The sequence below is a fragment of the Muntiacus reevesi genome, chromosome 1, assembly GCF_963930625.1.
Source record: "Muntiacus reevesi chromosome 1, mMunRee1.1, whole genome shotgun sequence".
NCBI lineage: Eukaryota > Metazoa > Chordata > Mammalia > Artiodactyla > Cervidae > Muntiacus > Muntiacus reevesi.
The window spans coordinates 109,748,871-109,762,362 of NC_089249.1; the positions used below are offsets into that span (position 1 = coordinate 109,748,871).

At 42.9% G+C, this 13,492-nt stretch overlaps 1 long non-coding RNA gene across 1 annotated transcript in view; it reads left to right on the forward strand.

Annotated features, from left to right (window-relative positions):
* Window positions 1-1,622: 1,622 nt before the first annotated feature.
* LOC136163343 (uncharacterized) overlaps window positions 1,623-13,492 on the forward strand; it is a 44,179-nt gene continuing 32,309 nt past the window's right edge. The window contains exon 1 of the long non-coding RNA XR_010662225.1: window positions 1,623-1,742. This is a non-coding gene — a long non-coding RNA (uncharacterized lncRNA). The remainder of the gene's footprint in view (window positions 1,743-13,492) is intronic.

The window sequence follows — 13,492 nt, forward strand, 5'->3', positions numbered from 1 at the left end:
CTGCCCAGGGCTCCTCCCCAGAGATGTAGCAGAAGGGCTGGCAGCTGATTGCTCCCCAGACAGGCAGCATGTCCTGGGCCCTGCTGTAGGATCTTAGAGCCTGGAGGTAAGCCCATGCTCCAAGCAAAGTGCCAAAACCACCCCTCCCCAAACCCCAACACTGCGAGTTTCTTCTTTCTATGACCCTGAGGTCACTGTGGCTGAGGTCTTGCAAGACTGGAACAACAGGCAGGACAGACTGTTTTGTAAGTGTTTCTTAGTCTGTCCAAGTTTCTACTTCTTTTAAAAGACTTTTCAGGTGTTTCCTTTCCTCTCCTTTTCATTAACTTGAAAATTGCAAATTATATTTGTGAAGAGTGAAAGAAACAAAAAATCCCTTGCCTGAAGGATTTCTTCTCAACTTACTTCTTAATAAACTCTGCTATGAATGGGGTTTCTAGCTGGCCCAGCTCTGGATCTACCGAGGAGGGTACTCAACAGCATTTCAGAAAGAAGATTTAGGACTTGTGGCCTTGATTTGAAAATTACCCTGTCTATTCTTCTGTTGTTTTTCAGAGATGAAAGATCCTTGTGGTGTGGAGTGTGTATGTGTGTGTGTGTGAGTGTGTGTGTGTGTGTGTGTGTGTGTGTGTACAGTCAAGGGCACATCTATCATTTTTCCCAGTGATGAAATATAGAATACAGTAGACAATAAACAATAGATAATAGAATGCCAACTGTTATGATAAAAAGTGGCTTGTGGGCCAATGGGCTCCACTTCGCCTTGTTGAATGAATTCAAATCCAAACACCTTAATATGCTGTGCAATATACTCATGGTGATCTAGCTCCAAATTTTCTCCCTGCTTCCTCTCCTATTCACACTCCTTCCTCAATAATCTACCAAGTTGCTTGAAACTGTTGCCTTTAACAGTGCTGCTTACATGTCTCTAAGAATTCTAGTTAAAAGGATCGAGTATCATAGGATGGATTTCTCACTAACCTATTTGTACCCATCTTAGCAGGGATAGCTTGATCACAGAGTCTACCTGAGAACTTAGATTCTAGAGTGGAGATAGAATGGGATCTAAGACAAGCAAAATTTTTAAAACACTTTTTATTTTGTACTAGGGTATAGCCAATTAACAATGTTGTGATAGTTTCAGTGAACAGTGAAGGGATTCAGCCATACATATACATGTATCCATTCTCCCCCAAACTCCCCTCCTATCCAGGCTGCCACATAACATTGAGAGTTTTTTGTTCAATGCAGTAGGTCCTTGTGGTTATCCATTTTAAGTACAGCAGTGTGTACATTTCCATCCCAAACTCCCTAACTATCCCCTCCCACATCCTTCTCCCAGCAACCATAACTTCATTCTCTAAGTCTGTGAGTCTCTTTCTGTTTTGTAAGTTCATTTGTATTATTTCTTTTTAGATTCTTTTTATATTGTGACATATAAGAGATGTCACAATATTCCTCCTTCTCTGTCTGATTTACTCCACTCAGTATGGTGATCTCTAGGTCCATCCATGTTGCTGCAAATGGCATTATTTCGTTCTTTTTAATGACTAAGTAATATTCCATTGCCTATATGTACTACATCTTCTTTATCCATTCCTTGTGTGTGGACATTTAGGTTGCTTCTGTAAGACAAGCAAATTTTGATGGAGAAGGAAAGAGATGCAAAGGACCTGATGGAACAAAGACCTGGAGCAGCTCTGACAACAAAATGATATCAGGCTTCTGTCTCCACCCACCAGGTGAGCTCACGGACTCCTGTTACAGCAACTAGTGCCAATATGCCAATATCTCCAAAATCCAAATCTCCAAGGCAGACCCCTCCTCTACACTCCTGAGGCCTGAACCCAAACTTCCCTGATCATCTCTATTTGGAATTTGAAGGCCCCTGGAGTTTTGTATCAATCTATCTGCTCACCTTTCCTTCAAAACCAGCTTCTCTTCCTAGTCACACTCAGGTGAATTACAGTGTCGCCCACCCATAGGTGCCCAGGGAAAGCTGGATGTTTGCCCTAGCTACTCCTAGACCTTCCACGTCCCGCCGTAAGTCCTGTGTGGTGTCCTCTTAAATATCTCTTGAATCTAGCCCTACTCCCCAGCCCCACTGCCATTGCTCTGAATGGAAATCTCAGCATCTGTCTCTCCTAGGCCATGTTAGTGTCCTCCTGCCTAACCCTCAGTCAGGCCACTGCCCAATTACTTTTTCTAAACCACGAATCTCATCATGTGCCTTTTACTTAACACCCTTAGTGACTGCCTATTTATTCCCCTTGGGGTAAAACTCCTTAACATGTCCTGAAATATATTGCCCTGTGGTCTGGCCCCCGAATTCCTCTCTTGATTCATTCCCAGCCCATCTTCCCTACCCCATTTACATTCTGTCTCAGACCACATTCAGCTACTCAGAGCACCACAAATGGGCCAGACTTTCTCTTGTATAACTTGAACGTCCTGCTCTCTTGCCTGGCATTCCTTTAGCCTCCTTCTTTGCCTGTCCAGGCCCTCCTATCAGGGCTGAGATCCATATTCTTCCTTGGGAAGCCTCCCTGGTCAATCTGAGCTAGATTGCACCTTCACCTGTGACACCTGGTGTACTGAGTGGTGTGGCTGCGCCTGCCCATCTCCCCTGGGAGTCTGTGAGCCCCTCATATGTGGGCAGGATGCTGCAGCCACCCCTGCCTCCCCATTGCTTGCAATGGTGCTGAGCTTTCCATCACTGCTTGTTGAATGCATGAGTGTCTGAGTCTTCATTACCTCACAGAGTATTTGTGAGAATTAAATGATGACACGTGAAAGGACTTCATAAACTGTAAATGTGTTAGGGCTATTTTGGAGTAGCAAAAGATTTAGAGAGGAAATGAACAAGCTCGGTAGGTCCCCCAACAGTGAAAAAAGAAAGATGTTGAGCTGCGATGTCCTAGGGAGTCAGGAGAATGCCAGGACAGCTCTGAATACAGTACCTGTGACCTGAAACTACTTGTGGAGGGAAAGGACACCTTGAGGAATCACTCTGGGTCATGTGAGCTCAGGGAGGATCATTCTTGTGCAGTTCTCGTCTCTTCTGTAGCACAATCAGTCATCTCGTTAGATGCTCGGGCAGTGAGCCGACACATTTATAGCTTGAAACCAGCTTCCTTGTGTTTATATGACTCTTTATTAGATGGAACATGCAGACTGTTGGAACAATAAACTCATAGTCCTCATTAAAGACGTAGACCAGTTTTTGATGACATTTTGGCAGAGATCCTGGAAATGTCCCTATTCGCCTCATCAGTGATGCCTTTCTTGGTGTGTGTGTGTGTGTAAGAGAGAGAGACAGAAGAGGGGGGAATGATAACAAATGGGAAAACAAGTCCTGCTCTTTTTTGTTGGCTGTGCACAAGACTCACTCTACATCTCTCCCATCCCCTCCCCACAAGGCAGAGGTCTGACGAAGCTGAATTAAAACACACAGCTGAGGCTAGAAGCTGAAGTAGGGTCTCTTATCTCCCCCAATAGTGAACACGGGTCTCAGACGCTCACATTCCCTGGGCTAGAGACAGAGTGTCATAGGGACAGAGGGAGATAGAAGGGGCCAAGAGACCCCCATGTGCAGGCAGGGTGGGGATGGAAGTGACTGGTCCTGGACATGTGGCTGTTGGTCACCTCATAGGGACACTGTAAAAACCATACCCTTGATGACCTGGATAGTGCCATCACATTGGCAATGGCATTTGCCTTGAGGAAGAACTAAGAAGGATGTAGATAAGAAGGAGGAACCCCATGTTTTGGGAAAGCAGTCAGATAGATCAGGAGTTAATTAACCATTGCTATTTACTCAGTACTGTTGTGAATTAAATTGTGGTCCTGGCCCAGGTTCATATGTAGAATAACCCCCAAGGTGCCTGTGTTTGGAGACAGGGCTTATAAGGAAGTAATTAAGGTTAAACAAGGTCATATATGAGGGACCTTAGCAGATGGGATTGGTGTTCTTGTAAGACAGGGGTCCACAACCTCCAGGATCTAATGCCTGATGATCTGAGGTGGAGCTGATGTAATAATAACAGAAATAAAGTGTACAATAAATGTAATACACTTGAATCATTCTGAAGCTACCCCCTACCCTGGTCCGTGGAAAAGCTGTCTTCCATGAAACTGGTCCCTGGTGCCAAAAACATTGGGGACTGCTGTTACAAGAAAAGAAACAGATATTAGAGATTTATTTTCCCACATATACGCACAGGCCACGTGGAGACACGTGAAGAAGATCTGCAAGCCAACAAGATCTCTCACCAATCCTGTCAGCACCTTAATTTTGGATTTCAAACCTCCAGAACTGGGGCAAATAAATGTCAGTTGTTAAGACATTTAGCCTCTGTGTTCTGTTATGCCAGCCCCTGCAAACTGAAACAGGTATCTGCTGTGTGCAAAGTCCTTTACTTTTGGGGGTTGTGAAAGAGGATCCCTTCCCTGGACCCTTGGTTTCATCGGGATTTTCCTGTTTGAGTCCCATTCTTTGAGTCTCCCTAGGTAGCATTTCTCTCCATGGCACTGTGGTTTAAGACAGAATTGTGGCTTTCTCAAAGTTTTGAGAGAAGACATCCCTCATCCTTCACTAAAAGCCACTCCCTCCTGCTTCTCTTTCTTTCTCCTAAATTCAGAAGTTTGTGCACGCCTGTGATAAATGGGGGAAGAGTCATTCTCAAGCTCTTGCTGCACAGGCTTTCTGCCATAAATAGACTCTCATCCCTGGTCAACCATGCCAGGCTAGGAGTGGGAGGGACGTGGGTTCTGAATTCCCCAGATCTTCCCGGTTTGCTACATGAATGGACTAAAACGCCTCTTCTTACTTAAAACTCCTAAGAAGCATGTGTGTGTGTGTGTGCTCAATCATTCAGCCATGCCTGACTCTTTCCGATCCCATGGACCGTACGCCTGCCAGGCTTCTCTGTCCATGGAATTTTCCAGGCAAGAATACAAGAGCAGGTTACCATTTCCTACTCCAGGAGGTCTTCCCGACCCGGGGATCAAACCTGAGTCTGTTGTGTTTCCTGCATTGGCAGGAGGATTCTTTACCTTTGTGCCACCTGGGGAACCTAAGAGGCACATACCTGACTTCAGGTTTTCTCAGTATTGTTGTGTGACTTTTCAAGATTAATTTTCAGAAAGGGTTTGATATGTGCCCAGATAAAATATATTGTTCAAAGAGTGCTCAATTATTGAAATAAGCTGCTGTGAGTATGGTTCTGAGCTGTAGCAGGCAGAGAGAGAGTTCAGCTTATAGAAACCAAGGTGGGGGCCCCTGGGCTGCTGACTAAGTGGACACTGGGGGCTGTTGGTGTGTCCCCCAGTTGTCACTCACGGAGCCTTTCATCTCATACTTATGTCTTGCTAAAGAGAGGAACATGGGGAGGGGTGCCAGCCTACCGTGCACCAGAGGATTTTTCTTGGCAGACAGAGGTGGCTCCAACCACAAGTCTCATGTGGGTCAACTCTGAGAGCAGAGACACACTCGGGAGGGGGTTCACAATTCAAGTAGATGGCAGGATGGAACCTGACTCAAGGAGAAAATGCACAGTGTGGGACAGCCTTTCCTCTTTGCCCTCAGTTTCTCAATGAAGTTAGGAAAGAGGAGCAGGAGGCAAACTTGGAGAAAGGAGACTATCAAGATTTTTAAAATGACAGTTCGACTGTTGCTGATTAACAATTCATAGGGAGTTATGGGTTACTACTCACAGGATTGAGAGTTAGCAAGTGGCATGTCTTTGCAGCCTAAAATGGCCTGTGCAAGAAGCTGAAGTAAAACTTCTGCCAGACTTGAATGTCTAGAACCATTCATCATCTGCACATGTCTACTGAAGGAGTTTAAATGGGCAACCAAATATGAGAGGTACACAATCTCACTAAAAATGACAGAAGGACAGGTTAAAGGTGAGATCTGCTTGCCTCTAGGACAGAGTTTGAAATGTTCAGCAGTTCCACTTTGGGCTCCCAGGTCAGAGAGTGAAGTGATCCCACGAGTTTCCTTCACTCCAGCTCCATGTGTGTGTGCTTAGTAGCTTTGTTGTGTCTGACTCTTTGCGACCCTTTGAGCTGTAGCTCACCAGGCTCCTCAGTCCATCAGATTCTCCAGGTAAGAATGCTGGAGTCAGAGGCCTGTTGAAATGGCAGTGAAGATGTGCAAAAGGAAATACATCCAAGTGGTGGAGAGTGCAGGAGGTAGGAACATCAGCAGTTTCTGAAAACTTTCTGGAAGATAAATGGGCTTCCCAGGTGGCTCAATGATAAAGAATCCACCTGCAATGCAGGAAACACAGGAGATATGGGTTCGATCCCTGGGTTGGGAAGACGCCCTGGAGGAGGAACTGGCAACTTAACTCCAGTATTCTTGCCTGGAGAATTACATGGACAGAGGAGCCTGGCGGGCTACACTCCATAGGGTTGCAAAGATTTGTACATGACTGAGTGACTGAGCTTGCGTGCATGCATAGAAGATAAATAGGAAGCAAATAAGATTGAATTGCCAAATGAACCACAAAGGGAGCATCAGTATCTGAGGTGTGAAAGAATGTTGCAGTGAAGAGAGAGCTCATTTCTGGGAAGGAGTGCCATCTTCCTAGGGGCTCTGGAAGACATGCCAAGCTGAGTTGACAGGGGGAAAGTAGAGGTGAAAAGCAGTCTGGCAATCAGGTTGACTATTTGCAGGATGATCTGTGGAACAGCTGAGCCAGTTGCTCACCCTTACTCTCACCATCTCCCCACCACATGCCAGAACAGTTGAACATGTACTAGTTGCCTTTAAAAATGAATCTGCTTTTTAGGGAAATTCTGCAGTTTGTCTGGGGGGCCTGGGAGGTTTGCATGCTAAGTCAATTCAGTCATGTCCAACTCTTTGCGACCCCATGGACTGTAGCCTGCCAGGGTCCTCTGTCCATGGGTTTCTCCAGGCAAGAATACTGGAGTGAGTTGCCATGCCCTCTTCCAGGGGATCTTCCCAACTCAGGGATCAAACCTGTGTCTCTTAAACCTCCTGCATTGGCAGGGATTCTTTACCACTAGCACACCTGGGGAGGTCTAGGGTTGGATGAGGGCGGCCCTCCAGAGTGAGGTTTACCTTGTTTTGGCCCTAAGAAGGGGGCATACAGGGTGTGGGAAGCATCCCATCAACCTGATTTCGTCCCCTGTGAGTGGTGCAAGTCCGTATGCTCCACTTACTGACACATACTCATGAATGCGAATGGATAAGCAAGGATAGCCAGAGTTCCTGAAAATTAATCATTTCAATAGAATGACTGGAACGAAAGTTGAGGAAATATTCCAGAATGTAGAGCAGGAAGGGAGAGGTGGAAAATATGAGGGGAAATTTAAAAGATGTGAAGGATTAATCAGGAAGTCCAACACCTTTCTGGCAGAAATTCCAGAAACAGCAGAGAAAATGAGGGATAAAACTTATCACTGAAAGGCAAGAGCTTTCAAATTGGAAGTAGCTACTGGAGACATAAAAAGTAGTTTTTTAAGGACCCATATGCATTGTGTTGGGCTTCCCCAGTGGCTCAGAGGTTAAGAATCTACCTGCAATGCAGGAGACACTGGTTAGATCCCTGGGTCTGGAAGATCCCCTGGAGGAGGGCACCGCAACCCATTCCAGTATTCTTGCCTGGAGAGCCCCATGGACAGAGGCACCTGGTGGGCTACAGTCCATAGGGCTGCAAAGAGTCAGACATGACTAAAGTGATTGAGCAAACATGCATGTACATGCATTTTATTAAAGCTTAGAGCATGAAATATAAAGAGAAGATGCTCAGTGCTTCCAGGGAGTTAAGATGGAGCACCATATGCACTGGAACAACCCAGAGGGATGGGATGGGGAGGGAAGTGGGATGGGGGTTTGGGATGGGGGACACATGTACACCTGTGGCTGATTCATGTTAATGTAGGCCAAAAACCACCACAATATTGTAAAGTAATTAGCCTCCAATTAAAAAAATTTTAAAAAGATGGGGCACCACAAAAGAATAAGAATTAACATGGCCTTGGCCTTCTTTTCAGTGATTTTGGATGTCATAAGAGTAACGTAGTGGAGCAATGCCCTTGTCGTATCATCAGAATGTGACTTTCCATTTAGAATTATCAACCTAACCAAATTATTCACTAAGCATTGGGGCAAATAAAGAATATTTAGAACCACACTATTCAATTCTTCAGTTAATAATGCTTATACAATTATACTGTTATAAATCTGATGATTGATTTCCAATTTTCAGAATTAATTTTGCTTATAGACAAAACAAAGGCTTAAGCATTTATTGACTATCTTAGTTCATTCAGGATACCATAACAAAATACCACAGACCGGGTACCTTATAAACAATACCATTTATTTTTCACAGTTCTGAGGACTGGAAGTCCAAGGTCATGGTGCCAGCACGTTGGGTGCTCTTGAAGGCCCTCTTCTTGAAGGCCCTCTTCTGGATTTCAGACTGCTGACTTCCTCACATGGAGAGACAAGCAAGCTCATAGGGGCCTCTTTTATAGGGACACAAAACTCTTCATGAGGGCACCACCCTCATGACCTGAGCCTCATGACCTCTTAAAGACCTTACTTCCCAATATGGTAACACTGGGAATTAAGATTTCAATGTATAAATTTGAGCTGACACAAACATTAAGACCACAGCATTGTAAGATTACTTGTGTGTACATTCCAATAAGAGTAAAAGGAATACAACAAAGATGAAGTCTTGGAATTAAAAAAGTATTAGATATAAATAAGAGTGTAATTAAAATTAAAAAAAAAAGAAACAAACATAGTGACTGTATTACATACCTGAAAGACAGGAAAATGGATGATAAACATATAGTAATGAAGATATTTGTTTATATTGTCAATTTGTTAAAAAAGAAAAGCAACTAGAAACCCCAGAAATAAACAAAAATCAGAGGGAAAATCCTAATTCGAACAAGAAGCAATCTAAATTAAGGCATAGTTGTGAGAAACTGATTAGGGTAAGGAAAGGATTCTTTTGATTTTGACTTTTGAGCATTCTTTTGAGTGGCTCAGGGTTATTTTCTTCCTTACTTGATTCTTTGGTAAATAATTTTCATATATTTACAGAATTATAAAAACTACCTATTGATTTTCAATTTTTAGACAAAAATATGAAAGGCTTAAATTTGGTTTCAGAATAGAATATAACTACTGCAAACCCAATAAACATAAAAGGCCTTGTGTGGTGATGGGAGAAGAGAGGAGGTGAAGGCATAGAGAGAAAGGATGGCAAAGGTAGAGGGACTGACTATTTGTTCATTTACATGGTGACACATTAAGGGAAACGTCTAAAATTATGAAGGTGAGAAGAGACAGAGATGGTGAGAAGATAAGTAAGCACAAATCTCTGTGCAAGAGACTGTCAGAACTGTTAAAAGTTGACAAATCAGGAAATTGAGATATAAACATGCTATTCAGCATTGTGCGGCAACCACCAGGAGAACTAAAATCAAAACTGACCTAAGTTGGTTAACATAAGGAGTGGAACAGAGGAGAAGGAGATTTTTCACAGTGTTATGTACTCTTTTTTTTTTTTAATGTACTCTTTAAATGTGATTTTCATCACATGTTGGTATTACTTTAAAAATAAAAGTGTAAATAATAATACTGTTACCAAGTGTTGAAAGTGGTGAAGAAAAGAGACCCTGTAATACTCAGCAAGAGTGAAAATTGAATTGGTCCAAACTTGTGAAAGGGCAATTTTGTAATATCAAAAAGAGCCGGGCTCTCCCTCAAGTAATAATATTGTGTAAATTTCCAATGCATGTTCGGTGGCAGCTGGCCGACCAAGCGGAGGCACAGGATACACAGAGGTTCTCCTTCTTTGCACATGAGTGTGAACATGCACACACACACGCTCTCATCCAGCCTCATGTCTCACATATTAACTCACTAAGCTGGAAGCATGAGCCGCCCAGGTTCTTAGAGCTCTCCCGTCTCCAGCTTTAATTCTTTACAGTGAGCCTCACAAGGGAGGCTGTCTCTAGTGGTTTCTTCATCCTCCCATGACTCATCTTGGTTTACTTTTGTGGAAATGACCGACTTGGGAGCTGGGCTTCATCCCTCCTGCCAGAGTCTGAGGCTAACCAATGTGTTCTGAAGCCCGTGGGTGCTGGTCCACCACTTGGAGGCATGCCCTTGAGTCTGCTCGTCCGTTCCTTGTGGTTACTCAGAAGAGGCTCTGTCTGTTTTACAAATGTGGTCAGCCTATCAGAGAGGCAGTCCTTGTGGCCTGACATGCTTACACTCCCTGTGTCATCGTGGATGTTATGGGAAAGAGAACACACTGCCTTTGGACAGCCTCAGCAGTGACCGATCAACTTGAGTAGGGAAGCCAGGTTCTTCCCATGATTTGGTGATGAAGCTCTTGGGAAATGCTTATGGTCAAGCTACATTTTTGTAGAGAATACACATTAATACATAATTACACACAGAACTCTTAATCTCTCTTTTTGATGAGGAAACTGATGCTCAGCAATAAGACAGCTGTCCAAGATGATTCCACTAGAAAATAGTAAAGTGTGGATTGGGATAGAAATCTTCTGAATCCTAGTCTTTATTGTGAGATATTTTTTAGGACTTCTTAGTGTAACAGTTGTCAGGATTAGACAAGAAGCTCTTTTTCTTTTTTTTCATAGCATTTATTTATTTTTATTCAGATCATATAGTAAGTAATGTGTTTACTGCAGAATACTTAAAAATGCATAAAAGCACAAATAAGGAAAAAATTATGCATAATCCATGTACCCCTATTATTAGCCACTATTAACATTCTGATAATTTTCTTTTTTTTTCATGTTAAAGATTTTTTTTTCATTTATTTTTATTAGTTGGAGGCTAATTACTTTACAATATTGTAGTGGTTTTTGTCATACACTGACATGAATCAGCCATGGATTTACAAGTATTCCCTATCCTGATCCCCCCTCCTACCTCCCTCTCCACCCGATTCCTCTGGGTCTTCCTAGTGCACCAGGCCCAAGCACTTTAGACAAGAAGCTCTTTACTCTGCTTCAGAGCTTTGTAGAAATCCCTGTTCTGAATAGTGACATCCAGCATCTCACTTTGTTGGGCTTTGGATGGGATCCAAAGTTTGCTACTTAAGGACTGTGTGCCCTTGGTCACGTTCACATTAACATCTCTGAGGTTCAGTTTTCTAATCTGTGAGATGAAGATACTTATTTCCAAGAAAACCTCACCAGGATCGTTGTGACATTTAAATGACATAATATACATCAGGCACTCAGCAGAGGCTCCAAATGGTGGTGGTAACGGTGGCAGCGAATGCAAAGAGGATTATTTTGAGACATATCAGATACAGTGATCAGCCTTTCCAAACTGCCTCTTCATAGAGTTCCTAATTAGCTACTCTCCTGTCTTCTAAGATGTCAACTCATCTTTATATGATTACTTTTAAAAGTAGCTGGCTATACTAGTTTGTAAAGATAATTTTGAGTTAGCAAACTCTCTCTCCAAAAGCAATTGTAAATGTGTTGTTATGTGCCTGATACTGAGCATCCAATGCAGCATAATGCAATCAGATGGCAGAGTCTCATTCTTCCTTGTCCTCAAGAACATGGTTTCTCAAAGAGGAATGGAAACTGTGTGCATGGCACACAGGGTCATTTTCAACAGATGAGATAGCATCCTTTCTATCTGTGAGAGAAGCATTTGTTAAGTGACTGGCAGCATCACAGGTGCTCAGAGCATTTGTGCTTGGTAAATTCATGCTTACCAGGTTCATAAACAAGCAAGTAGAGACCATTAATAACAGCTTTTGCACTTTGGAGAAAGTGAATGTCAATCAGAACCATAGAGTGTGTTCTTCAAAGGAAGGTAGACAGGAGATAGGGAAGAAAGTAAACATCTTGTCTGAATGAGAGAACTGGCCCCAGGCATCAAGGGGATGGAAAAGTTATGTCATTGCCTGTGAATTGGGGTAAGTCCACAGAGACACCAAATCCAGAGGAAGGGAGGGAGGTAAGGAGCAAAAGTACATATGTGGAAAGGAAAATAGGTGTAGTTCCTTTAGGAGAGAGTTGTTTGTGGTAATATAAAGGCACCACATCCAAATGTACACATTATACAGACCCAAGGTCCCTCTAGTGCAGTGAGGCTCACAGAGGGAACTGGATTATGTGTCTACTTGGGGAATGCTAAGAAGCCAGGCCATCACAGCCCCTCGGAGTAAGAAGCCTACTTGCTTCTTAGAAGAAATGGTGATGGAATGGTCAGATTGATCATCAGTGTCTCGGTGTAAACGCTAGATACTGAGGCTGTCCCAACCCTGAGTATGGAAGAGGAATAAAGGAGAAAGAGGGAATTTCTCTGGCAAGCTGGAAAATTCTCTCTGACTCATCATATACGCTGAAGGACATGACATGAGTACCTTCAAATCCAAGTCAGTGAACAGTGCTTCAAGTAGGACTCAGACTGGTCTTATTCTGCAACACTTTAGAGAGTTGAGTCCCTACATTTCAAATATTGAGAAAGTTAATATTTAAAGATAAAGAGAAAAAAGATAAGTCAAAACTTCAGAGCAGTTGTGCTTCGCAAGGAAGAGAGGAGGGAAATTTTGTCCCATCTCCTTCCAGGGGACATTCAACATTTTTCGGTTGTTACTTGAGTAGGAGGGAAGGGTGACACTGGGATCTTGAGGGTCGAGGGGGCTGCAATGCTGCTAAATATCCTAAAATGCACTGGACAGCTCCCCATCCCCAACAAAGAGTTATCTGGCCCAAAGTGTCGATAGTGCAGAGGTTGAGAAACCCTGGCTTAGAATTGTCTTCCTTCCCCAGTGGCTCAGCAATAAAGAATATGTCTGCAATGAAGACAACTTGGATTTGATCCCTGGGTTGGGAAGATCCCCTAGAAGAGGGCACAGCAACCCACTCCAGTATTCTTGCCTGGAGAATCCCATGGACAGAAGAGACTGGTGGGCTATAAAGTCCACGGGGTCACAAAGAGTCAGGCACAACTGAAGCTATGAGCAGGCACACATGCCAAATATATCAACCCTTAAACAATGTAACTAATTGAATTTTAAAAAGGACATGTGAGAACAGAGGTTTATACTAGAAGCTGAATAAGTCATGTGATTAATAAAAATCACTGTAAATGAGCAATCTTAGCTTTTTCTCACAAATCCCTTACCCTAAAATTTTCAAATATGAAGAAGGACTAATTTAATGGAACCATAATTTTAAAAGCTCTAAAGATTTCTATAATGACATTGTTATAACTTTTAGATATGCATATTATTCTTTATAGTTTATAAATTACATGAATTGCCTTTTAAGATATTTATAATTTGGTAAAACTACTCTAACTTATAAACTTCAAGAGGTTATGTTTTAGTTTTTGGAATGTCTACTATGTGTCAGGCACTGTACTAGGCAATGCCATTTTCCCCCAGACCAACAAAAGCTTGGTCTTGAGAAGTTTTGAATCTCCTAGGTAGCACAG